This window comes from Bos indicus, chromosome X, assembly GCF_029378745.1.
Source record: "Bos indicus isolate NIAB-ARS_2022 breed Sahiwal x Tharparkar chromosome X, NIAB-ARS_B.indTharparkar_mat_pri_1.0, whole genome shotgun sequence".
In the NCBI taxonomy this organism is placed as follows: Eukaryota; Metazoa; Chordata; class Mammalia; order Artiodactyla; family Bovidae; genus Bos; species Bos indicus.
This window is the reverse complement of record NC_091789.1, coordinates 97,646,776-97,672,305: the sequence shown is the minus strand read 5'-3', so window position 1 is coordinate 97,672,305 and position 25,530 is coordinate 97,646,776. Positions and strand designations below refer to the sequence as shown.

At 43.6% G+C, this 25,530-nt stretch overlaps 1 pseudogene; it reads right to left on the bottom strand.

Annotated features, from left to right (window-relative positions):
• Positions 1 to 13,108: 13,108 nt before the first annotated feature.
• LOC139180965 (germ cell-less protein-like 1 pseudogene) lies at positions 13,109 to 15,020 on the bottom strand (annotated as a pseudogene).
• Positions 15,021 to 25,530: the final 10,510 nt, after the last annotated feature.

The window sequence follows — 25,530 nt, the reverse complement described above, 5'->3', positions numbered from 1 at the left end:
AGGAACAGGTTAACCCAGAGCTACAGCTGTGGAAGTTTTTACCCAGACCTTCTCCCATAACATATATCCAAAGCTTAAAAAAAAAAAAAAAAAAAGACATGTCCTTGAATAAGAGATACTGCTGCCTACGAGGCCTACATATCTATAGCAAAGAATGTGAAAAAGAAAGAATGTTTATCTCCTCCTTAAAGGGGCCTTAGGCTTTGACTCCTTATCAACCTGCCTAAGTTAACTCTCTCAGTTCCCCCTTTTTATTTTAGGAGAATATTGTTGCTGAGGGGAAAGGGGCAGAGAAATCTGTCAGTAACTGCTTCCTGCAGGTGAGGGGCACTGACCCTAAGCGGTTGAAGCAACATATTCTCCTTACCCTTTTACTTAGGGTTTCTGATCCAAGGGCCCCAAGTAGTAAATACACAGTTATATATGTAAGGAGCAAACAGCAAAAAACAGAATGATTACAATGATTGTAGTCAAGATAGTTTTTCACAAAGGAGAGCTTGTAAACCAAGATTGTATCTGTAACCATGGTGGAACATCAGGGGAGTCCATTTTGAAGAGTGGCCAGAATCTCTGCATCACTGTTACTTTGTCTGGGAAGCCACTGTATCCTTTAGAAAGAACAAACTAGATAAGTGGATTAAAAGGCAGAGACCAAATATCAGTAGATGAATTACTGTAATCAGCAGTCCAAGAATAACCTGCAAGAATCAGCTTACATTTGATAGTAACTTTGATCCTGGTCTGGGTAGAGTCAACACTTGGGCTGCCCTATTTATAAGAATGGAGCCATCTGGCATATTCATATACATTTTGAATGTAGGTATAAAAAACCCAGTTAGAAGTAGCTGAAAGAATGAAAACCTGAAATTTAACAGACAAAATAAATCTTATAATTTCTTTTCAGGTGAATGAGTCTATAACCCAGCGTAGACAGGTGCTTGAGGTAGCCAGTTGTCAAAGTTTGTCCAGGTAGGCCTTGGCTTCTTACTGTGGTATTACTGTAAAAGCCAAAATAGTTGTCCCCATTAACAACTTAGGTGCTTTTCTAGGTATGAGAAGATGCAAGAATTTGGGCTCAAGAAAATCTTTACCTGAAAATCTCTAACTATCCAAAGGCCTGTTTTGTCCATTTTTCCAGAACACAGAGCGAGTGCCTAATTTCTGATTTTCACCCTGAACTCCTTTCAGGGGACGTTGAAGGTCAGCAGCTGTAGTGTCCATGAGTTAATCTTTGTAGAGGCAGATAGCAAGTGCCAGTTGCCAGAGCAGGGCCCTTTTATGGCCATGAGTTTGACCATGGTTCGCAGAGCATTTCATTACCATCTTGTTCCATGGTGCTGGGAGGGTTCATTCGCAGGTCTGTCAAAGATCTCACTGATAGGCCACTCAGTGTGTTATTACTGGACTAGGCCCTGTGAGTAACAAAAGTCTCTGGACCACACCTGTCTTACTAGTCTCTTGGTCCAGGAAAATATTCTGTCTTGTTGCTTCTTATATACAGAGTCACACCATTATACTTATGGATTTCATATGGAGCTGCACACCATCATTATATCAGTGGCTCAGTCACACACTTGATAATGTAAGGAACAACACTTCTTGAAGCAGGCAGTATAGAAAACAATATCGTTAGAAGTAATAGTAGAATCATCAGTAAGAACTTCAATCAAGAACTTCTATTAAGTATAGCCCAGTGACATATCCATGTCATCTGATTTCGTTTGCTAAATGACTTTCAGATCAGATCAGATCAGATCCATCGCTCAGTCGTGTCCAGCTCTTTGCAACCCCATGAATCGCAGCACGCCAGGCCTCCCTGTCCATCACCAACTCCGGAGTTCACCCAGACTCACGTCCATCGAGTCAGTGACGCCATCCAGCCATCTCATCCTCTGTCGTCCCCTTCTCCTCCTGCCCCCAATCCCTCCCAGCCTCAGAGTCTTTTCCAATGAGTCAACTCTTCGCATGAGGTGGCCAAAGTACTGGAGTTTCAGCTTTAGCATCATTCCTTCCAAAGAAATCCCAGGGCTGATCTCCTTCAGAATGGACTGGTTGGATCTCCTTGCAGTCCAAGGGACTCTCAAGAGGCTTCTCCAACACCACAGTTCAAAAGCATCAAGTCTTCGGCACTCAGCCTTCTTCACAGTCCAACTCTCACATCCATACATGACCACAGGAAAAACTATAGCCTTGACTAGACGAACCTCTGTTGGCAAAGTAGTGTCTCTGCTTTTGAATCTGCTATCTAGGTTGGTCATAGCTTTCCTGTCAAGGAGCAAGCGTCTTTTAGTTTCATGGCTTCAGTCACCATCTGTAGTGATTTTGGAGCCCAAAAAGATAAAGTCTGACACTGTTCCACTGTTTCCCCATCTATTTCCCATGAAGCGATGGGACCGGACGCCATGATCTTCGTTTTCTGAATGTTGAGCTTTAAGCCAACTTTTTCCACTCTCCACTTTCTCTTTCATCAAGAGGCTTTTTAGTTCCTCTTCACTGTCTGCCATAAGGGTGGTGTCATCTACATATCTGAGGTTATTGATATTTCTCCTGGCAATCTTGATTCCAGCTTGTGTTCTTCCAGTCCAGCGTTTCTCATGATGTACTCTGCATAGAAGGTAAATAAGCAGGGTGGCAATATACAGCCTTGACGTACTCCTTTTCATCTTTGGAACCAGTCTGTTGTTCCATGTCCAGTTCGAACTGTTGCTTCCTGACCTGCATACAGATTTCTCCAGAGGCAGGTCAGGTGGTCTGCTATTCCCATCTCTTTCAGAATTTTCCACAGTTTATTGTGATCCACACAGCTAAAGGCTTTGGCATAGTCAATAAAGCAGAAATAGATGTTTTTCTGGAACTCTCTTGCTTTTTCCATGATCCAGCGGATGTTGGCAATTTGATCTCTGGTTCCTCTGCCTTTTCTAAAACCAGCTTGAACATCTGGAAGTTCACGGTTTACGTATTGCTGAAGCCTGGCTTGGAGAGTGTTGAGCATGACTTTACTAGCATGTGAGATGAGTGCACTTGTGTGGTAGTTTGAGCATTCTTTGGCATTGTCTTTCTTTGGGATTGGAATGAAAACTGACCTTTTCCAGTCCTGTGGCCACTGCTGAGTTTTCCAAATCTGCTGGCATATTGAGCCCAGCACTTTCACAGCATCATCTTTCAGGATTTGAAATAGCTCCCCTGGAATTCCATCATCTCCACTAGCTTTGTTCATAGTGATGCTTTCTAAGGCCCACTTGACTTCACATTCCAGGATGTCTGGCTCTAGGTCAGTGATCACACCATCGTGATTATCTGGCTCGTGAAGATCTTTTTTGTACAGTTCTTCCGTGTATACTTGCCACCTCTCCTGAATATCTTCTGCTTCTGTTAGGCCCATACCATTTCTGTCCTTTCTCGAGCCCATCTTTGCATGAAATGTTCCCTTGGTATCTCTTGTTTTCTTGAAGAGATCTCTACTCTTTCCCATTCTGTTGTTTCCCTCTATTTCTTTGCATTGATCGCTGAGGAAGGCTTTCTTATCTCTTCTTGCTATTCTTTGGAACTCTGCATTCAGATGCTTATATCTTTCCTCTTCTCCTTTGCTTTTCCTTCTCTTCTTTTCACAGCTATTTGTAAGGCCTCCCCAGACAGCCATTTTGCTTTTTTGCATTTCTTTTCCATGGGGATGGTTTGATCCCTGTCTCCTGTACAATGTCACGAACCTCATTCCATAGTTCATCAGGCACTCTTATCTATCAGATCTAGGCCCTTAAATCTGTTTCTCACTTCCACTGTATAATCATAAGGGATTTGATTTAGGTCATACCTGAATGGCCTAGAGGTTTTCCCTACTTTCTTCAATTAAAGTCTGATTTTGGCAATAAGGAGTTCATGATCTGAGCCACCGTCAGCTCCTGGTCTTGTTTTTGCTGACTGTGTAGAGCTTCTCCATCTTTGGCTGCAAAGAATATAATCAGTCTGATTTTGGTGTGGACCATCTGTTGATGTCCATGTGTAGAGTCTTCTCTTGTGTTATTGGAAGAGGGTATTTGTTATGACCAGTGCATTTTCTTGGCAAAACTCTATTAGTCTTTGCCCTGCTTCATTCCGTATTCCAAGGCCAAATTTGCCTGTTACTCCAGGTGTTTCTTGATTTCCTACTTTTGCATTCAGTCCCCTATAATTAAAAGGACATCTTTTTTGGGTGTTAGTTCTAAAAGGCCTGGTAGGTCTTCGTAGAACCGTTCAGCTTCTTCAGCCTTACTGGTTGGGCCATAGACTTGGATTACTGTGATGTTGAATGGTTTGCCTTGGAAACGAACAGAGATCATTCTGTCGTTTTTGAGATTGCATCCAAGTACTGCATTTCAGACTCTTTTGTTGACCATGACGGCTACTCCATTTCTTCTGAGGGATTCCTGCCCACAGTAGCAGATATAATGGTCACCTGAGTTAAATTCACCCATTCCAGTCCATTTGAGTTCGCTGATTCCGAGAATGTCGACATTCACTCTTGCCATCTCTTGTTGGACTACGTCCAATTTGCCTTGATTCATGGACCTGACATTCCAGGTTCCTATGCAATATTGCTCTTTACAGCGTCGGACCTTGCTTCTATCACCAGTCACATCCACAGCTGGGTATTGTTTTTGCTTTGGCTCCATTCCTTCATTCTTTCTGGAGTTATTTCTCCACTGATCTCCAGTAGCATATTGGGCACCTACTGACCTGGGGAGTTCCTCTTTCAGTATCCTCTCCTTTTGCCTTTTCATACTGCTCATGGGGTTGTCAAGGCAAGAATACTGAAGTGGTTTGCCATTCCCTTCTCCAGTGGACCACATTCTGTCAGACCTCTCCACCATGACCCACCCGTCTTGGGTTGTCCTATGGGCATGGCTTAGTTTCATTGAGTTAGACAAGGCTGTTGTCCTAGTGTGATTAGATTGACTAGTTTTCTGTGAGTACAGTTTCAGTGTGTCTGCCCTCTGATGCCCTCTTGCACCACCTACCGTCTTACTTGGGCTTCTCTTACCTTGGGCGTGGGTTATCTCTTCACGGCTGCTCCAGCAAAGCCCAGCCGCCGTTCCTTACCTTGGACGAGGGGTATCTCCTCACCGCCGCCCTTCCTGACCTTCAACGTGGGATAGCTCCTCTAGGCCTCCTGCGCCCAGGCAGCCACGGCTCCTTGGATGTGGGGTCGGTCCTCCCGGCCGCCGCCCCTGGCCTCGGGCTTGGGATTGCTCCTCCCGGCCACCGCCCCTTACCTGAGACGCGGGGTAGCTCCTCTCGGCCATTCCTGCGCCCTGTCGGTGAGTCCCACTCAATCAAGAGTAGGCTCCATTATTGGAGCCACCCTGACCCTGAGAGTCAAATTTGCTCAAGATATTCCATTTGTTCATGATAGTCAGCCTGCTTTGTGAAACTGGTTGAAAGTGAAAGTCACTCCGTCGTGTTCGACTGTTTGCGACCCCATGGACTATACAGTCCGTGGAATTCTCCAGGCCACAATACTGGACTGGGTAGCCTTTCCCTTCTCCAGGGGATCTTCCCAACCCAGGGATCGAACCCAGGTCTCCTCCACCGCACGTGGATTCTTTACCAGCTGAGCCACACGAGGGAAGTTCTGCTAAATACATCACTTACCTTGAGGAACACAAAATCGGCTGTCTCTAGTTGTAACAAATGATGCTTATTCTCCTGATAGAGGCCGTGCCACAATGAGGTACTATTTGTTATGTAACATCTTATATAACACCCATATGGCATACGCTAACTTATCTTGTGTGTTCAGGATAATTGTTGAGACTCTGTGATATGTTAAACTAAACATTCCAGCAGATCTTGTTTCCCAGAAACGGGTGGGGGAGGGGGGAGGGGTTAGAGAGAGGGGATTATCCAGTAACAGTCAAACCAATTTCTTTTAAAAACTCACCAGGAAGGGCTTCTCTGGTGGCTCAGATGGTAAAGAATCTGCCTGCAATGCAGGAGACCCGGGTTCGGTCCCTGGGTCGGGAAGATCCCCTGGAGAAGGGAATGGCAACCCACTCCAGTATTCTTGCCTGAAGAATACCATGGACAGAGGAGCCTCCTGGGCTATAGTCCATGGGGTTGCAAAGAGTCAGACATGACTGAGCGACTCTCTCTCTCTCTCTCTTTCTCTCTCTCTCTCTCTCTCTCACACACACACACACACACACACACACGAAGAATAACTGACTCCCTATTCATATAGGCTTTGTGACTTGCTATTCTCACATTAGGGAAAATCATAACTAGCAAGGGTGGTCCAAAACTTGTCTTTGATTCTAACAAAAGTCATGTGGTGCTCAAAGGTGAACCCAGCTGGATTCATTGCCTGGTTTTTATAATCCAAGCCCTTGACTTCAAGTCCTGTTGCAAGGACTAATAATCATTGTGTTTCGTTTGATTACTTGTTTTGCAGTTGGCCAATGCATCCTGTCTGGAGTCTTAAATGCTATTGCACAGCCCGTGTCACACCAGAGTATTCAATGATGCATTCTACTGCAAAAGGAGCAGGAGAGACCAATCCATGTCCTACTACAGACTACATTCTCTAAACAAATTCCTGATCATCAAACTCAGAGCAATGTTGATAATCTAGATAACATGGGTTAATGGCTTGTGGCCAGAAGGGGGTACTAAAAAATATCTCTTGACATCCAGGCTAGGACATGTTATTCTCCCATTAGACATTGAAAAAAATCTCAGGGAATGCCAACTTCAGGTGAGATCATGAGATCTTGTCACTCTGAGATCATGATAAAGTGAGACAAAACAAAGGCCACTTCATGATTTTTTTGTTCCTTAGCACAGACAAAAGCAAAATCACTGTACAAATCACCGTATATCCCTCTCCTAGCTAGTATGAGTGACTGCTAGTTTGGGGGTTTTGTTTTCCCCTTTGCTTTGTTTCTTTGTTTGTTTTCAGCAATTGTAGCTTTAACCTCACTCTAATCTATTCTCTCTATACAAAAGGTTTATTAAGATACTGTCATAGGAATTCCCTGTCTTCCTGACAGTATCCAATCCAGATCAGAGCTCTGCTTCTTTAAAAATTCACCCAAATCACCTAAAACAAGCCCACCTCTTTTCTTCCTTAATTTTTTTTTTGAGGTGGTCCCTTTATTTAGTCTTTATTCAATTTGTTACCATATTGCTTCTGTTTTTTTTTGTTTGTTAGTTTGTTTGTTTTCTTTTATGTTTTGGTTTTTGGCCACAAGACATGTGGGACCTTAGTTTCCCCAACCAGGGAGCGAACCCACACCACCTACTTTGGAAGGCAAAGGCTCATCCACCGGACCAGCAGGGAAGTCCCAAGCCCAAATCTCTTAACATCCCTTTTCTATCACCCACGTACTTGTGTGGCCCACAGTTCCTTCACTGTGTATGTTCTCCTTCACTGCAAAGAATAATAAACTCAGATTGTTCAACTACAAATGTGTTCCTGCTGGTCTTAAGCTGGGAGGCATCGAAATATCATATCACGTTAAACCTGATGGCAAAGCAAAGCAGAAGACTCAAATGTATTTGATTTATGTATTTACGTATTTGTATCTAAATGTATTTACAATAACCCCACATGCTATTATTTCTAATGTAAGTTTCAGTTTACAAAGACATTTATTCTGTATCCTTTCAACCAGCGATTTCAAGGCCTAGCGACTGAGAAGAGGGCTAGTATACTGGTGGAGATACTAACAATATGAACAGTAAAAGACCAACCATCAAATACATTGAAAATAGATATTCATGATCGTGGAATGGGAGAAAGAAAGCAAAGGTTGAGTTTTGGACAATGAGTTTGAGATGATGGCCTGACCACCAGGTCAGATGCTGTATGGGCCACAGAAGATTAGACCCAAATTCTTCACATTCCAAAGCACAGGGTTCCAGAACAAACGGTTCCTTTGGGTGGCTACCAACCTTCCTCAAGCCCTGTCCCCAGCCTCCATAACATCTCGGTAAGCACAGTGAGACAAATAAGACCCTGATGAGACCCTGTAAATCCAAATGTGACCATTCTGTATGTCCGATTTTCTAACTCCTCCCCATCCCCACAAACATCACCCACCCCCACATAGGTTATCCAGGCGACCTATGTATTCAGAAGCAGAAAGAAATGTAAATTTTACTTGGAATGACTGATTATAGAACAGCACTATCTCACAGAATCCTCTGCGCTGATAGAGATGTTCCATATCTGCGCTGCGCACAGTATAGTAGCCACGGGTTTACATGTAGCCATTGAGCACTTCAAATGCTGCGAGTGAGACTGAGAGACTGAATTTTCCATTTTATTTAATTTTAATCCATTTAAATAATCACATACGACTAGGGGCTACCATCTTTAAGAATATACCTCTACAGCAAGTCTCCTCACCTGTGGTGGACCATACTCAGCCACTTGCCTTCACCCAAAACATGCTCTTCGTGACCGCTTGGATGATTTTAATTCACTTAGAGTCACCACTCTTCATAAAATCCCATGTACAGCAAACACGCTAATCAAAACCATCAGCTGCTTGTAAATTCCTATTTTTGCCATCACCATGTACTATTTTTATTTTTATTTTTTAAAATAATTGACAGACATCACCAATGTAATGCAGTGTGTTTATGTGATGAATACTGCTCAGAGAATTAAGGATCTTTTGGGTATTCAAATCTTACCTTGAATCTGCCCAGATAGTTTTTGTTCCTTCCACTGCATCTTATTACCCTGCTGGTCTTTAAACCAAGTTTGATAGTTGAAGTTTGCTACAATGTGGAGTGAAATTTATCCTTTGGTGTCTGATCTCAGAATCTAATCATAGCAACTGACATGGAAAACGTGTTCACAGACTAGACCAAACTTTCATCTGCACTGTTAGAACAAATCATTCCCGAAGACTGTTCATATATCAATTGGCTATTGTCTAAATAAATGAGGTAAATTTCAATTCTCTTACTACTAGAAAAAAAAATTGCCACCTTTCTTTAGAATGTCATGAATAGACAAATTTTACTTCTGAAACACAAGCACTTGAAGAAGTATAAGTTTCAGCTAACATCCTGGTTATTTTCTCCTTACCAGCATCAGTGTCTTTCTATTTATTTACTCAAATGAGGAAGGAATCTACATTTAGATTAAAATTGGTTGCCTGGACTATACGTTCTATTTTGTTCCTTTGTAGATCGCACCACCTTTGAGATTTCCAAGTGGTGGGGCAGACTGCTGGCTATAGGTCTGGATTCAAAGAAGAGGTCTGTGCATGGGCTATGAATTTGAGAGTCTATGACATATAGATGGTGCCTGGAGTCAAGCAAGTAAACCTTAGAACAGGGGGCAGATGACACACCCCTTTCAAGAGATTTATCTTGAATAAAGGGAAGGGCATCAAGGCCCAGGTAGCTGAGTGGACGAGGAAAGGGTGGAACCTCATGAGGGCTCATAAAATATAAATGTGTGTGTGTGTGTGTGTGTGTATGAATGTCTTAGAAGTCATGTTACTAGCTGAACAGGTGATGACATAAAAACCTTGGATTCTGCTTCAATCCACTTATTTCCATGTGTGTGTGTGTGTGTCTGTGTGTGTGTGTGCGTGTGTGTGTTTGCTGACCCCAATTCAAAAGTTTAAGTTTAATCGCATGACTAAACTGATGTGATGTGCTTATATAAAATAGGTGAATTTTGCTATTTTAACTCTCACCAGGCAGTTTCATGTCCAAATTCTGTGGCTGAGACTTGGCAAGTACCTTCCTGTAGACCTTGTGGCTGGACACTCCCTCTTCTTTTTATTTTCCTCTTAAAAAGTTGGTTTTCTTTTTCCAGCACATGATTTATCTTTCATCGAAATTTCAGTGTCATCTTTGTGCCGTTTATATATAGACCCTTTCCACAGTAGCATAATTTACACTGGTCTGCTGTCTGTGTCCATCCCACTTCCATCCCTGGGGCACTGCTTTCTCCTTCATAAGTCATTGTTTATTTAAGTCTCTTGTGTCTTTGCACACGAATGCTAAGCTTTATCTTCTTCCAGCATCTATCTCTAGGACACCACTGGAAGGGAAGATGACAGAAGAGGGTTTGTCTACCGAATTGTAATAACATTTCATTCCTGTCTCCTTAAGACAGGCAGAAGCAGAGATGGACTATCAAAAGATGCAACAGAACCAGATGTAGAAACAGCCAGAGACAGGACAGCCTGACAGAAAAACAGAGATAGCTGGTCAGGCAGGCTGAGAAAGCCCAACAGATGGACAGACTCAGAAATTGTACCTCCTCCCGCAAAAGAGACAGCTAGAAAGGCATACACAGAAAGGGGCAGACAGAGACAGGTAGAAATAGATGGAGACAGAGACAGGGAGGCAGAGGAAGCCAGGCACAGACAGGGACAAACAGACACCCATTCAAACTAAGGCAAAGAATGATGGTTGCAGACAGAGACAGGGAGACAGGCAGAGGCTGATTGACACAGATAGAAAGACAGAGACAGACAGACTGAGAGACAGAGAAAGACAGACGCACACTGAAAGAGAGCCAACAGACATAGAGATAGTGATGGGGAGAGAGAGAGTCAGAGAGAAACAAGGTTGGGGGTGGGGAGAAAGACAGAGACAGATCGGGACAGAAAGGGAAAGACAAAGACAGACGGATGGAGAAAGAGACACAGAGAGATGCAGATACAGACGGATACAGAAGCACTGGAGAAATACAGAGACAGAGACAGAAACATAGAGACCCAGACACAAACAGATTGTCAGAAACAGAGAAACAGAAAGATAACGGACAGTAAGACAGAGACAGAGAGTGACGAAGATAGGCAGTCTGAGACAGAGACTGAGGAAGACAAAGACAGAGGTAGATAGAAATTAGACAGGGATGCAGACAGACATCATGGAGACAGAGATAGGGGATGACAGAGAGAGTGGCAGACATACAGAGAGGGAAAAACAGAGACAGGGATAAATCCTCATCATTGTCAAGGACCACGTGGTATCCCATAGGGGTACCATCTCCTTTAGTGTGGCGTTTACTTTGCTGTTATTTAGCTTGATGTTTTCCTGTAGCATTACCATGACTGTTCGTCGCCCTGCCTCCCCATCTCCCCATGCCTTTACGAAGAGGCTAACAAAATGAGTATCAACATGGGAAAAGGTTTCTTCCTCATCCTGAGCAGTCAAAAAGAAAAGAAAAAAAAAAGAGAGAGAAAAAATAGAGACAGGTATTGGATAAATTGCCCAAACTGGCAAATGGCAACAGTCAGGGTTTGTGAGAGTTTAAATGTTTAAATGAGTGTATTTCAGCTGTCACTGTTTGTACATTATTGAACATCTTTCTATTGTAAGCGGCAACAAGCAATTTAAGGATTTAAAGCTCGTTGGGTAGGAAAACAAAAGCAGATCTTTCAGTCAAGGTACACTTGTAGCTAAGTAGTCTCTGAATTTCCCAACTGAGGATACCTCTGTTTAGATGAAATGGCATCTTGGCATTCAGCTCAAGAACAAGTGATTTCAAATTGCTTAGAGAGTTTACATAAAGAAAGTGAAATTCTTACCGAAAAAAAAAATAACAATAATTTTTACGTTTCAACTGAATCATGACTTACTCTTCTCCCCAGTTATTTTTAAACACAAATAAAATGAAGTCTATTGTTTGTAGTTGGTTAGGTATATGGAATATAAGGGAACACAAGAAAGGGTAGGGGGCTGCAAAATTAAGGGCAAACATCGAAGGATGCAACAGCAGCTTCCTGGTTGAACCATTTCATATAAGTAACTGTCACGTAAATATTACTCTAATCCTAGTATGTGGGTTTGGGATAAGGAAGCCTTTCAAATCTCCTTAAAGAGGAAAAGGAATGAATGAATGGATAAAGTCAAAAGTAATTTGTTCACTGATGGACAATGGATAAAATCTAATTGGGAAGAGAAACATAAACCACCAGTAAGGAAAATTCTGATTTCAACTAAGTAAAGCCTTAAATCTGGTGACTGTTTTTTTTTTTTTTTTTAATTTAAATGTACATTTATTTATTTTAATTGGAGGCTAATTACTTTACAATATTGTATTGGTTTTGCCATACATCAACATGAATCTGCCAAACACCAATAGAGTATACTAGTTTTTTTTATTTGTTCATCTTGTATTAATTTATCACACTCTTTCCAAGCATGTATTTATTATTTATATGGATTCTTAAATAGAGTTTTCCATTCTTTGACCTCAAAATGACTCAATGGAGGGAATGGGATGGTGACAATTTGTAAGTTAACAGTAATCAGAAACTAACAAATTCAAATCGTGACTAGTGTGCTTCTCCTTTTGTGACAAAAACACTTTTTATCTTACCCTTTTGATTACTAGTGTGGACTTCTCGTGATCCCACTTCCAGATGCCAAATAATTCCCATTATAATTCAAAAGCGTTTCTTTCCAGAGGTTACCAGACCTGTTTTTAAGCGGGAAAGAGTCTTTCCACGTACAATTCCAACGTCAAATGTTTCTGAAGGGCAAAGGCCATCAGCGTGCTTAGAGAGTGCATTCTGGTGCATAAATAATTCGTGGCTGTATGCCACAGAAAAAGTCTGTCTAGTACCGAGATGTCCTCATAGCATCAATCTGCCGCCTTCCACTCCACCCCCAATATAGGGTTGTATAAGATTGGAGGCGTCTTTCTAGGGTTAAAATGCTAGGAAAGTCAAAATAAAGCCAAAGTAACATCAAGATACGATATGAAGTCAACTAACCTAAGAATGTTGAGGAACAACCAATAAAGAGAAGATCATCAGTGTAGCCTGGGTGCGTTCACAGAGTGAGAGATCATGGGAACCAAGTACTACACACTCAGTGGCAGGGAATGGGGAAAGGGAAGCAATCCAAAGGAAGCTAGCGGTAGTGGTGGTAATGAGTGGGGCAGAGTGGCTCTAAACACGCGAACTGAAAGAGAAACCAAACGGTTTCTTTAACATTCCTTTAATCAAGCTAAAGGAAATGCATATTTTAAAAGAGTTTCACCAGCAGTAGTAGAGTAGGTAGGTTCACAGGTTCTCTCTAAAGTCAACTGGTCTTTGACTTTGCAGAAATGATGGGAGGGGGCATTGATGGATGGTAACCAGGAGGACAGGTTGCCACTTTAACAGCACAAATGAGGTCTAAAGGTGTTGGGGGAGCAGGGCTTTAACATTTCTCCTCTTCATAGGCTCAGGTAAACGATCTCAAGTATTATGAGCTACAGTTCAACAAAGACTCTGACAGAGGTGGGCCACCAGAGGTGGGCAAGTCCGGTTGGTCCCGCAGAAGGAGCTGGCATCTGGACAAAGCTGGTCGTCCCTGACCCCAGGAAAAGAGCTGCTCACCTCTCTGAGATTTTGTTTTCAGGAGTCCTCACTCAGGGAAACGCCCCTCTCTGGGGAGGTACAGGAAATTACAGGTCACATATATGGGGAAAACCACATCTTCGTTCTCCAGATTCACCACCTCTAGCTCTTCATCCTTTCCCAGGGAAAGCACCTGGAGTTCTGTCTCCTTCCGGAAAATGGCTCTTCCAGCCCTGTCCAAGGAGGCCAGGCGCAAGCGGAACGCGACCTTTCTCTGCCAGAGTAAGCTGACCCCGAGACCGCAAGACTTGTTCAGCACGCTGCGCTTGAAAATGATGCGCCGGTTGGCATAGCACACCACCAAGTCCCAGCCGACGTTGAAGCCTGCCCACCGCCAGGTGCACTGCTTATCCCTGAGGAGCTGGCCCCCGCACCGCATGCTGGTCCTCTGGAGGTCGGACTCGAAGACATCCACGGGCCCGAGGTCTCTGGTCTGCTCAGCCCGGAGGAGGGCAAGCCACTGCTCTTTGTACACTGGGGTCAGCCACGTGGCAGGGATCAGTGCATCCTGGTCGATGATGCGTGCTGACGGCAGGTCGCAGATCATGTAGGCAAGCCGCAGCTGCTGGAACGCTGGCACGAAGGCTCTGCCCTGCTCGGTCTCCAGGAAAGGGGTGCCCTCTGACTCCTGCCTGGACCTGGCAAACCACGAGTCGGCGTCAGGCAGTAGGTCTCTGCGGGGGCCTCTCCATGTCGGCTGCAGCTGCAGGAACATCCACTTTTTCAGCGTCGTGTACACATCCATCTCTACCTCCATCACGAAGAGCTCTGAAGAGGCAATGACCTCTTTCATGAGATCCAGGCTAACTTCTCTCAATAACTCCTCACTATGCTGGGTCATCAGGTTGTCCAGCAGCCACTGAAGACACATGGCCCTGATGTTCTGCAGTCCGTAGCTCTCAGCAGAGCAGTAGTAGCTGCACACGGTCTGATCACTGACCGTCTCCTTCATTATCTCTCCGCACTGCTGAATCAGCTTGTCCAGCTGCAGCATGCTGGCTGTGGCCAGCATGGGGACCACTCGACCGGGTGGGATGAGCACAGAGTTTCGGTACAGGGAACCTAAAGCCTCGTGCAGTGCCTCACGATCAATGTTCTCGTCAGGCATCTGCAACTCTACAGTATCCATGGTTGTCTCACGCCACGCACCACTGAACATGCTAGCAAAGTATCCTGACCGGCACAAGTAGACCTTGTGCAAGTTCCACTCCTTCCCCAAGGCACGGATCTGCACGTCACTCCCTTCTCCTCTCAGAAAAAGTGTCTTATAAACGGACTCTAAACGGTCTTTTGCTCGCTTCCTGTGAGGCGCTTTTGTGAGCTGCCCTTCTGGGCCTGTCTTCCGCTTGTGGCGCCCTTGGCTAGTGGTGGGTCTGGCCTCTTCGCTCTCCTCCCCTTCCTCTATCACTGCCACTGCTACCTCCTCGGCCTCCTCCTCCCCCTCAGGGGCACCTGGCTCCTCTGGGGCATGCCCCACTCTGTTCGAGGGCATCTGACTGTTGACTGCTCCCATGGCTTTTACCTCAGGGGTGCAGAGGGCAAGCTTCCTCACCAGACGCAGCCGCCACTGGCACTAGCTCAGCCCACGGTGTCGTTGGATACGGCTGATGTTTGTGACGTCATCTTGGACGCCACGCAAAGCCACACCCACGAGGCTTTCCCCTACCCCTCCCACTCCCCATCACAGGATCAGTGCACTCTGTACCAGGAATTCCACTCTGTGTATCTTTCCCTCCAGGGATGATTTCTCTGGGGCTCCCTTCGTAGGATACTGGTGGAACAGAGGACTTTGTGTATGAATTTTCCCCATGAATCTTAAGAACATCATTTCCTCTTCCCCATTTGACATAATTACTGATCACTCCTTTTTTTGGATAATTACGTCTTGGTTCCAGCTCTGTGCTCTATGCACCTTAATTTCTGTAATTATTTTCTTAGGTTATCCCATCATTTGCGGCTGTCAAAACATTTTCTGTGATAAAAGTGGCAATGTTTGCCCAGTCTTTGCTTTTGTCTCTATTTTAGACACCAGCTAAGCATGTAACAAACTTAAACACTGAAAGAAATGAGGAATGAATGAGATGGATTTTGATTTTTGAGGAAATTAATAATATTAAATACCGACAAGTGTTATATGCTAAACAAAGTATACGGTGTAGAGAGAGTGTGGACCTTTCAATGACAAGGAAAGTACAATGCAAGGGAAAAAACTTTGAAAACGGTAAGTCTCTCAGGTCATTTGACCTTGCCTAAGTAGAATGTTTGGGGCTTCCCAAACATTCCCAGTGGTAAACAATCCACCTGCCAATGCAGGAGACGCATGAGGCATGGGTTGGGAAGACTTCCTCGAGGAGGAAACGACAACCCACTCCAGTATTCATGCCTGAAAAATTCCATGAATAGCAGAGACTTGCAAACTCGTGTCCATGGGGTCGCAAAGATTCTGCCCTATTCAAATCATGTGAGTAGAATGTTTACACACTTTGAATAGGACAGGATAACCTTAAATCACATTTTAAATATTCTCTGTTAGATGGCTATAGAAAGTTGATAAGAAGGTCTATATAATGCTTCAGGTTGAGTGGTGCTTGGCATGAGAGAAACATGAATACTGACTCTAGAGTTGTGACAGCTAATGGTGAATGGTGAACAGTGCCGCCAGATTCATGGTCTCCGAAGGAGAAGATTTAACTCGGGACCAAAGACAGTCTCAGTCACTTGGAGCATTGTGTAGATTTTATCTAAAGTGAAAGTGACAGAAAAAGCTTCAGACATAGACGTCAGAAGGGAGCAGGAGAGAACCCACCTCACTACTTTAAGCAAGGCGTTATACACTTCTCAACTAGCTGCTGAGACTAGATAAAAGATACCTCAAGACTTCGAGAATTTTTCCAGACCCTTTCCTGTAACATACCTCCTGGGATGACATCAGCACGAGATTAGCCAGAAGGAACAGGTTAACCCAGAGCTACAGCTGTGGAAGTTTTTACCCAGACCTTCTCCCATAACATATATCCAAAGCTTAAAAAAAAAAAAAAAAAGACATGTCCTTGAATAAGAGATACTGCGGCCTACGAGGCCTACATATCTATAGCAAAGAATGTGAAAAAGAAAGAATGTTTATCTCCTCCTTAAAGGGGCCTTAGGCTTTGACTCCTTATCAACCTGCCTAAGTTAACTCTCTCAGTTCCCCCTTTTTATTTTAGGAGAATATTGTTGCTGAGGGGAAAGGGGCAGAGAAATCTGTCAGTAACTGCTTCCTGCAGGTGAGGGGCACTGACCCTAAGCGGTTGAAGCAACATATTCTCCTTACCCTTTTACTTAGGGTTTCTGATCCAAGGGCCCCAAGTAGTAAATACACAGTTATATATGTAAGGAGCAAACAGCAAAAAACAGAATGATTACAATGATTGTAGTCAAGATAGTTTTTCACAAAGGAGAGCTTGTAAACCAAGATTGTATCTGTAACCATGGTGGAACATCAGGGGAGTCCATTTTGAAGAGTGGCCAGAATCTCTGCATCACTGTTACTTTGTCTGGGAAGCCACTGTATCCTTTAGAAAGAACAAACTAGATAAGTAGATTAAAAGGCAGAGACCAAATATCAGTAGATGAATTACTGTAATCAGCAGTCCAAGAATAACCTGCAAGAATCAGCTTACATTTGATAGTAACTTTGATCCTGGTCTGGGTAGAGTCAACACTTGGGCTGCCCTATTTATAAGAATGGAGCCATCTGGCATATTCATATACATTTTGAATGTAGGTATAAAAAACCCAGTTAGAAGTAGCTGAAAGAATGAAAACCTGAAATTTAACAGACAAAATAAATCTTATAATTTCTTTTCAGGTGAATGAGTCTATAACCCAGCGTAGACAGGTGCTTGAGGTAGCCAGTTGTCAAAGTTTGTCCAGGTAGGCCTTGGCTTCTTACTGTGGTATTACTGTAAAAGCCAAAATAGTTGTCCCCATTAACAACTTAGGTGCTTTTCTAGGTATGAGAAGATGCAAGAATTTGGGCTCAAGAAAATCTTTACCTGAAAATCTCTAACTATCCAAAGGCCTGTTTTGTCCATTTTTCCAGAACACAGAGCGAGTGCCTAATTTCTGATTTTCACCCTGAACTCCTTTCAGGGGACGTTGAAGGTCAGCAGCTGTAGTGTCCATGAGTTAATCTTTGTAGAGGCAGATAGCAAGTGCCAGTTGCCAGAGCAGGGCCCTTTTATGGCCATGAGTTTGACCATGGTTCGCAGAGCATTTCATTACCATCTTGTTCCATGGTGCTGGGAGGGTTCATTCGCAGGTCTGTCAAAGATCTCACTGATAGGCCACTCAGTGTGTTATTACTGGACTAGGCCCTGTGAGTAACAAAAGTCTCTGGACCACACCTGTCTTACTAGTCTCTTGGTCCAGGAAAATATTCTGTCTTGTTGCTTCTTATATACAGAGTCACACCATTATACTTATGGATTTCATATGGAGCTGCACACCATCATTATATCAGTGGCTCAGTCACACACTTGATAATGTAAGGAACAACACTTCTTGAAGCAGGCAGTATAGAAAACAATATCGTTAGAAGTAATAGTAGAATCATCAGTAAGAACTTCAATCAAGAACTTCTATTAAGTATAGCCCAGTGACATATCCATGTCATCTGATTTCGTTTGCTAAATGACTTTCAGATCAGATCAGATCAGATCCATCGCTCAGTCGTGTCCAGCTCTTTGCAACCCCATGAATCGCAGCACGCCAGGCCTCCCTGTCCATCACCAACTCCCGGAGTTCACCCAGACTCACGTCCATCGAGTCAGTGACGCCATCCAGCCATCTCATCCTCTGTCGTCCCCTTCTCCTCCTGCCCCCAATCCCTCCCAGCCTCAGAGTCTTTTCCAATGAGTCAACTCTTCGCATGAGGTGGCCAAAGTACTGGAGTTTCAGCTTTAGCATCATTCCTTCCAAAGAAATCCCAGGGCTGATCTCCTTCAGAATGGACTGGTTGGATCTCCTTGCAGTCCAAGGGACTCTCAAGAGGCTTCTCCAACACCACAGTTCAAAAGCATCAAGTCTTCGGCACTCAGCCTTCTTCACAGTCCAACTCTCACATCCATACATGACCACAGGAAAAACTATAGCCTTGACTAGACGAACCTCTGTTGGCAAAGTAGTGTCTCTGCTTTTGAATCTGCTATCTAGGTTGGTCATAGCTTTCCTGTCAAGGAGCAAGCGTCTTTTAGTTTCATGGCTTCAGTCACCATCTGTAGTGATTTTGGAGCCCAAAAAGATAAAGTCTGACACTGTTCCACTGTTTCCCCATCTATTTCCCATGAAGCGATGGGACCGGACGCCATGATCTTCGTTTTCTGAATGTTGAGCTTTAAGCCAACTTTTTCCACTCTCCACTTTCTCTTTCATCAAGAGGCTTTTTAGTTCCTCTTCACTGTCTGCCATAAGGGTGGTGTCATCTACATATCTGAGGTTATTGATATTTCTCCTGGCAATCTTGATTCCAGCTTGTGTTCTTCCAGTCCAGCGTTTCTCATGATGTACTCTGCATAGAAGGTAAATAAGCAGGGTGGCAATATACAGCCTTGACGTACTCCTTTTCATCTTTGGAACCAGTCTGTTGTTCCATGTCCAGTTCGAACTGTTGCTTCCTGACCTGCATACAGATTTCTCCAGAGGCAGGTCAGGTGGTCTGCTATTCCCATCTCTTTCAGAATTTTCCACAGTTTATTGTGATCCACACAGCTAAAGGCTTTGGCATAGTCAATAAAGCAGAAATAGATGTTTTTCTGGAACTCTCTTGCTTTTTCCATGATCCAGCGGATGTTGGCAATTTGATCTCTGGTTCCTCTGCCTTTTCTAAAACCAGCTTGAACATCTGGAAGTTCACGGTTTACGTATTGCTGAAGCCTGGCTTGGAGAGTGTTGAGCATGACTTTACTAGCATGTGAGATGAGTGCACTTGTGTGGTAGTTTGAGCATTCTTTGGCATTGTCTTTCTTTGGGATTGGAATGAAAACTGACCTTTTCCAGTCCTGTGGCCACTGCTGAGTTTTCCAAATCTGCTGGCATATTGAGCCCAGCACTTTCACAGCATCATCTTTCAGGATTTGAAATAGCTCCCCTGGAATTCCATCATCTCCACTAGCTTTGTTCATAGTGATGCTTTCTAAGGCCCACTTGACTTCACATTCCAGGATGTCTGGCTCTAGGTCAGTGATCACACCATCGTGATTATCTGGCTCGTGAAGATCTTTTTTGTACAGTTCTTCCGTGTATACTTGCCACCTCTCCTGAATATCTTCTGCTTCTGTTAGGCCCATACCATTTCTGTCCTTTCTCGAGCCCATCTTTGCATGAAATGTTCCCTTGGTATCTCTTGTTTTCTTGAAGAGATCTCTACTCTTTCCCATTCTGTTGTTTCCCTCTATTTCTTTGCATTGATCGCTGAGGAAGGCTTTCTTATCTCTTCTTGCTATTCTTTGGAACTCTGCATTCAGATGCTTATATCTTTCCTCTTCTCCTTTGCTTTTCCCTTCTCTTCTTTTCACAGCTATTTGTAAGGCCTCCCCAGACAGCCATTTTGCTTTTTTGCATTTCTTTTCCATGGGGATGGTTTGATCCCTGTCTCCTGTACAATGTCACGAACCTCATTCCATAGTTCATCAGGCACTCTTATCTATCAGATCTAGGCCCTTAAATCTGTTTCTCACTTCCACTGTATAATCATAAGGGATTTGATTTAGGTCATACCTGAATGGCCTAGAGGTTTTCCCTACTTTCTTCAATTAAAGTCTGATTTTGGCAATAAGGAGTTCATGATCTGAGCCACCGTCAGCTCCTGGTCTTGTTTTTGCTGACTGTGTAGAGCTTCTCCATCTTTGGCTGCAAAGAATATAATCAGTCTGATTTTGGTGTGGACCATCTGTTGATGTCCATGTGTAGAGTCTTCTCTTGTGTTATTGGAAGAGGGTATTTGTTATGACCAGTGCATTTTCTTGGCAAAACTCTATTAGTCTTTGCCCTGCTTCATTCCGTATTCCAAGGCCAAATTTGCCTGTTACTCCAGGTGTTTCTTGATTTCCTACTTTTGCATTCAGTCCCCTATAATTAAAAGGACATCTTTTTTGGGTGTTAGTTCTAAAAGGCCTGGTAGGTCTTCGTAGAACCGTTCAGCTTCTTCAGCCTTACTGGTTGGGCCATAGACTTGGATTACTGTGATGTTGAATGGTTTGCCTTGGAAACGAACAGAGATCATTCTGTCGTTTTTGAGATTGCATCCAAGTACTGCATTTCAGACTCTTTTGTTGACCATGACGGCTACTCCATTTCTTCTGAGGGATTCCTGCCCACAGTAGCAGATATAATGGTCACCTGAGTTAAATTCACCCATTCCAGTCCATTTGAGTTCGCTGATTCCGAGAATGTCGACATTCACTCTTGCCATCTCTTGTTGGACTACGTCCAATTTGCCTTGATTCATGGACCTGACATTCCAGGTTCCTATGCAATATTGCTCTTTACAGCGTCGGACCTTGCTTCTATCACCAGTCACATCCACAGCTGGGTATTGTTTTTGCTTTGGCTCCATTCCTTCATTCTTTCTGGAGTTATTTCTCCACTGATCTCCAGTAGCATATTGGGCACCTACTGACCTGGGGAGTTCCTCTTTCAGTATCCTCTCCTTTTGCCTTTTCATACTGCTCATGGGGTTGTCAAGGCAAGAATACTGAAGTGGTTTGCCATTCCCTTCTCCAGTGGACCACATTCTGTCAGACCTCTCCACCATGACCCACCCGTCTTGGGTTGTCCTATGGGCATGGCTTAGTTTCATTGAGTTAGACAAGGCTGTTGTCCTAGTGTGATTAGATTGACTAGTTTTCTGTGAGTACAGTTTCAGTGTGTCTGCCCTCTGATGCCCTCTTGCACCACCTACCGTCTTACTTGGGCTTCTCTTACCTTGGGCGTGGGTTATCTCTTCACGGCTGCTCCAGCAAAGCCCAGCCGCCGTTCTTACCTTGGACGAGGGGTATCTCCTCACCGCCGCCCTTCCTGACCTTCAACGTGGGATAGCTCCTCTAGGCCTCCTGCGCCCAGGCAGCCACGGCTCCTTGGATGTGGGGTCGGTCCTCCCGGCCGCCGCCCCTGGCCTCGGGCTTGGGATTGCTCCTCCCGGCCACCGCCCCTTACCTGAGACGCGGGGTAGCTCCTCTCGGCCATTCCTGCGCCCTGTCGGTGAGTCCCACTCAATCAAGAGTAGGCTCCATTATTGGAGCCACCCTGACCCTGAGAGTCAAATTTGCTCAAGATATTCCATTTGTTCATGATAGTCAGCCTGCTTTGTGAAACTGGTTGAAAGTGAAAGTCACTCAGTCGTGTTCGACTGTTTGCGACCCCATGGACTATACAGTCCGTGGAATTCTCCAGGCCACAATACTGGACTGGGTAGCCTTTCCCTTCTCCAGGGGATCTTCCCAACCCAGGGATCGAACCCAGGTCTCCTCCACCGCACGTGGATTCTTTACCAGCTGAGCCACACGAGGGAAGTTCTGCTAAATACATCACTTACCTTGAGGAACACAAAATCGGCTGTCTCTAGTTGTAACAAATGATGCTTATTCTCCTGATAGAGGCCGTGCCACAATGAGGTACTATTTGTTATGTAACATCTTATATAACACCCATATGGCATACGCTAACTTATCTTGTGTGTTCAGGATAATTGTTGAGACTCTGTGATATGTTAAACTAAACATTCCAGCAGATCTTGTTTCCCAGAATCGGGTGGGGGAGGGGGGAGGGGTTAGAGAGAGGGGATTATCCAGTAACAGTCAAACCAATTTCTTTTAAAAACTCACCAGGAAGGGCTTCTCTGGTGGCTCAGATGGTAAAGAATCTGCCTGCAATGCAGGAGACCCGGGTTCGGTCCCTGGGTCGGGAAGATCCCCTGGAGAAGGGAATGGCAACCCACTCCAGTATTCTTGCCTGAAGAATACCATGGACAGAGGAGCCTCCTGGGCTATAGTCCATGGGGTTGCAAAGAGTCAGACATGACTGAGCGACTCTCTCTCTCTCTCTCTCTCTCTCTCTCTCTCTCTCACACACACACACACACACACACACGAAGAATAACTGACTCCCTATTCATATAGGCTTTGTGACTTGCTATTCTCACATTAGGGAAAATCATAACTAGCAAGGGTGGTCCAAAACTTGTCTTTGATTCTAACAAAAGTCATGTGGTGCTCAAAGGTGAACCCAGCTGGATTCATTGCCTGGTTTTTATAATCCAAGCCCTTGACTTCAAGTCCTGTTGCAAGGACTAATAATCATTGTGTTTCGTTTGATTACTTGTTTTGCAGTTGGCCAATGCATCCTGTCTGGAGTCTTAAATGCTATTGCACAGCCCGTGTCACACCAGAGTATTCAATGATGCATTCTACTGCAAAAGGAGCAGGAGAGACCAATCCATGTCCTACTACAGACTACATTCTCTAAACAAATTCCTGATCATCAAACTCAGAGCAATGTTGATAATCTAGATAACATGGGTTAATGGCTTGTGGCCAGAAGGGGGTACTAAAAAATATCTCTTGACATCCAGGCTAGGACATGTTATTCTCCCATTAGACATTGAAAAAAATCTCAGGGAATGCCAACTTCAGGTGAGATCATGAGATCTTGTCACTCTGAGATCATGATAAAGTGAGACAAAACAAAGGCCACTTCATGATTTTTTTGTTCCTTAGCACAGACAAAAGCAAAATCACTGTACAAATCACCGTATATCCCTCTCCTAGCTAGTATGAGTGACTGCTAGTTTGGGGGTTTTGTTTTCCCCTTTGCTTTGTTTCTTTGTTTGTTTTCAGCAATTGTAGCTTTAACCTCACTCTAATCTATTCTCTCTATACAAAAGGTTTATTAAGATACTGTCATAGGAATTCCCTGTCTTCCTGACAGTATCCAATCCAGATCAGAGCTCTGCTTCTTTAAAAATTCACCCAAATCACCTAAAACAAGCCCACCTCTTTTCTTCTTTAATTTTTTTTTTTGAGGTGGTCCCTTTATTTAGTCTTTATTCAATTTGTTACCATATTGCTTCTGTTTTTTTTTTGTTTGTTTGTTAGTTTGTTTGTTTTCTTTTATGTTTTGGTTTTTGGCCACAAGACATGTGGGACCTTAGTTTCCCCAACCAGGGAGCGAACCCACACCACCTACTTTGGAAGGCAAAGGCTCATCCACCGGACCAGCAGGGAAGTCCCAAGCCCAAATCTCTTAACATCCCTTTTCTATCACCCACGTACTTGTGTGGCCCACAGTTCCTTCACTGTGTATGTTCTCCTTCACTGCAAAGAATAATAAACTCAGATTGTTCAACTACAAATGTGTTCCTGCTGGTCTTAAGCTGGGAGGCATCGAAATATCATATCACGTTAAACCTGAGGGCAAAGCAAAGCAGAAGACTCAAATGTATTTGATTTATGTATTTACGTATTTGTATCTAAATGTATTTACAATAACCCCACATGCTATTATTTCTAATGTAAGTTTCAGTTTACAAAGACATTTATTTTGTATCCTTTCAACCAGCGATTTCAAGGCCTAGCGACTGAGAAGAGGGCTAGTATACTGGTGGAGATACTAACAATATGAACAGTAAAAGACCAACCATCAAATATATTGAAAATAGATATTCATGATCGTGGAATGGGAGAAAGAAAGCAAAGGTTGAGTTTTGGACAATGAGTTTGAGATGATGGCCTGACCACCAGGTCAGATGCTGTATGGGCCACAGAAGATTAGACCCAAATTCTTCACATTCCAAAGCACAGGGTTCCAGAACAAACGGTTCCTTTGGGTGGCTACCAACCTTCCTCAAGCCCTGTCCCCAGCCTCCATAACATCTCGGTAAGCACAGTGAGACAAATAAGACCCTGATGAGACCCTGTAAATCCAAATGTGACCATTCTGTATGTCCGATTTTCTAACTCCTCCCCATCCCCACAAACATCACCCACCCCCACATAGGTTATCCAGGCGACCTATGTATTCAGAAGCAGAAAGAAATGTAAATTTTACTTGGAATGACTGATTATAGAACAGCACTATCTCACAGAATCCTCTGCGCTGATAGAGATGTTCCATATCTGCGCTGCGCACAGTATAGTAGCCACGGGTTTACATGTAGCCATTGAGCACTTCAAATGCTGCGAGTGAGACTGAGAGACTGAATTTTCCATTTTATTTAATTTTAATCCATTTAAATAATCACATACGACTAGGGGCTACCATCTTTAAGAATATACCTCTACAGCAAGTCTCCTCACCTGTGGTGGACCATACTCAGCCACTTGCCTTCACCCAAAACATGCTCTTCGTGACCGCTTGGATGATTTTAATTCACTTAGAGTCACCACTCTTCATAAAATCCCATGTACAGCAAACACGCTAATCAAAACCATCAGCTGCTTGTAAATTCCTATTTTTGCCATCACCATGTACTATTTTTATTTTTATTTTTTAAAATAATTGACAGACATCACCAATGTAATGCAGTGTGTTTATGTGATGAATACTGCTCAGAGAATTAAGGATCTTTTGGGTATTCAAATCTTACCTTGAATCTGCCCAGATAGTTTTTGTTCCTTCCACTGCATCTTATTACCCTGCTGGTCTTTAAACCAAGTTTGATAGTTGAAGTTTGCTACAATGTGGAGTGAAATTTATCCTTTGGTGTCTGATCTCAGAATCTAATCATAGCAACTGACATGGAAAACGTGTTCACAGACTAGACCAAACTTTCATCTGCACTGTTAGAACAAATCATTCCCGAAGACTGTTCATATATCAATTGGCTATTGTCTAAATAAATGAGGTAAATTTCAATTCTCTTACTACTAGAAAAAAAAATTGCCACCTTTCTTTAGAATGTCATGAATAGACAAATTTTACTTCTGAAACACAAGCACTTGAAGAAGTATAAGTTTCAGCTAACATCCTGGTTATTTTCTCCTTACCAGCATCAGTGTCTTTCTATTTATTTACTCAAATGAGGAAGGAATCTACATTTAGATTAAAATTGGTTGCCTGGACTATACGTTCTATTTTGTTCCTTTGTAGATCGCACCACCTTTGAGATTTCCAAGTGGTGGGGCAGACT